The sequence below is a fragment of the Staurois parvus genome, unplaced genomic scaffold, assembly GCF_062004578.1.
Source record: "Staurois parvus isolate SC_StPar_1 unplaced genomic scaffold, SC_StPar_1.0 ptg000199l, whole genome shotgun sequence".
Taxonomy (NCBI): Eukaryota; Metazoa; Chordata; class Amphibia; order Anura; family Ranidae; genus Staurois; species Staurois parvus.
In genome coordinates this window covers 2715321-2718107 of record NW_028317995.1, presented here as the reverse complement: position 1 = coordinate 2718107, position 2787 = coordinate 2715321, and positions in this window count along the sequence as shown.

The window sequence follows — 2787 nt, the reverse complement described above, 5'->3', positions numbered from 1 at the left end:
TAATAATAATGTGTTTTGGTAGTGTTTGGCCTTTATCACAGTGCATGAAAGTGTTCCTGCTAGAAGATTCTAGCTGGAGTATATAAGTCTAGACGTTTTTCTGCCTCTTGCTTCGCGTTGTGCATTGTGTGCGGTCATTCCAGCTCCAACACACTTGTTACAGAGAGTATCAATAGGACGCGACTTGTCCAGTATTGTGTCACACGCTGTGGCTTTTGGTCTGAAGTGGGTGGGTTGTTCTGGAAAGCAATTCATCAGATGGAGGTCCTCCCCCATACACAGGCTCACACGTGAGGGAGAAACTTCTGCAGGGAATAAAAGATCGACACCCAGTGCTGTGTACACTGACACACACTCCAAATGTTTATCCATTTACACATCGCCTCTACAAGGGGCTGCAATACATAATTACTGCTATGTGATGGTTAAACTAGCTGAACCTTTTCTTTGCCAAAGAGAAATCTGTTAATGTGGTAGATGTAAAAAATGAAAGTGTATGTACACTCTAACAAAGAACTTCTCTTATTTTCTTTCTTTTGGTCTGATATATATATATATATATATATATATATAAAATCAGGGGCGGACTGACCATTTGGTGACTTGGGTACTGCCCAAGGGCCCGGGGTCAGTAGGGGGCCCCATGAGATGCCCCTGGTACTTTTTATAGGCTTTTTTAGGTGTGGTTTGAGTGTGGACGAGAACACAGGGGCCCGTGATCCCCTATTGCCCAGGGGCCCCATGAGTTGTCAGTCCGCCCCTGATATATATACAAATTCCTGTTAATCGTGCCATAATGCTCACAGTATTCTGTACACTGCACTGTTATCAGATACCCATCCAGGGCTTTTTTTTCTCAGAAAATAGATGCAGGAACTCCCTCTTTTTGAGCCACTGCTTGTCTCCGTCGCCTACCCAACTCCAAGCACCATTCCTTGGTTCCTCACAGTACTGCCCCATTAGAGAATACAGAACCAAGTAATAATTTGTATGGAATTTAGTAATGATAACAAGAAAAGCAGTAACATATATGCCCTGCAGCCGGCAACAATGGAACCTCCCCACCAACAATAGACCCCCAGCAGACAGCAACAATAGACTCTCCCAACAACAATTGACCCCCCTGCAACATAGGACTGAACCCCTGCAACAAAATATCCCCCACCAGCAACAGCCAACAGACCTCCCCCAGCATCCATAGACACCCCCCTCCGCAAAAGTCCCCTCCAGCAACAATAGATCCTCCAGAAGCCAGCATCAATGGACCCGTCAGTACACCCCAGCACCCCTTGTCAGCACATACATTCATGGATGGAGGTGCTGGAACTGCGTTCCCCCACGTTCCTACTGAAAAAAGCCCTGTACCCATCTAATCAGTTCTCTCTTGGGACTACAGAACACATCCTGTCTATCGTACCGATATGAGGAGAGGAGGAGGTATTCTGTAGTCCTGTCCTACTTCTACTCCATAGATACAGTATAATAAGCAAGCATGGTCACCCATGTCATGGTAAAACAGGAATGGTGTTACCGGCAGTATCACAGGTCAAAATAAAGAAGAAAACTGTCTGAAAAAACATGAATGCCGCCACCACATCTAACCCTTGATAAATTGCAATATATTTAATGTTTGTTCTTGCTTTAGATAATCTTTAAAGAGGAATGTTTTAATGTTGATGCTGATGTTTTAAAATCAGAAACTTACCCGTATCTAGGTCCAGCACTGTCTTCCAGAAGCCAGTGCTTTTTACCGCTTCGTGTCCCTGGTGCTACCATCTTGGCTATGGTAGCCGGCTGTGGCTTCTTGAGGAACCAGAGCCGGCTTCCCACTGCACCTGCAGGAGCTCACACAGTACTTTGTGAATTGTCCTGCAGCCTCCTGGGACCTATGACATGTCCCAGGAGGCTACAGGAGGAAAGGGGGCTAGGCAATGCATGTTGTTCTTGCCTAGGATAGCGGAAAGGGGAGCAGGTAGCTATAAAAATTGGCACTTGCTCCCCCCAAAAAAACTGAGGTACAGACTGAGTGGGGAGGGGGCAAATCAGCAGGACTTCATTTTTTGAATTAGGTTCTGCTTTAAAGATGTTTTAAAGTCTAAGCATTTTTTTCTAGCTTCATGCATTCTATGCATTAAAGCAGGGGTGTCAAACTGGCGGCCCTCCAGCTGTTGCGAAACTACAAGTCCCATCATGCCTCTGCCTTTGGGAGTCATGCTTGTAACTGTCAATCATGCAATGCCTCATGGGACTTATAGTTTGGCAACAGCTGGAGCGCTGCCAGTTTGGCACCTGTGCATTAAAGGATAAGTTCACCTTTTACAACATGTTACATAGTACACCCCAATTCAGGGTGTAACATGTTACTGCTGCACGTGCCCCCCACATCCCCCCCACTTCCCCGCTGTGACAGCAGGCTGGGGATCTTCTCCCCTCACCTGCTGTCACAATTTTAAAAGAACACGGTTATGTGGGGCTTCACCCACCCAGCCACATCATTCATTCACAGAGTTCTGTGAATGAGAGAACTACAAGTACCGACCGCCTTTGCGGCTGTCGACTTGCAGTTCTCAATTAACTACTAGGGCACTGTTAAGAGCTCTAGGTAGTTTATTGATGGTTCCTGTCAGTGTGTAACTGCCTGCCTGTGTGAGGTACAAGCAGACAGCATACACTGACAGTCTGCAAGAGCCCTGCATTGCACCTGCCATCTGCTGATCGCAGGTGCAATGCTTTACAGACTCCCTATAACAAAAAATAATAAATGCACTTTTTTTTAACCTGCAAATA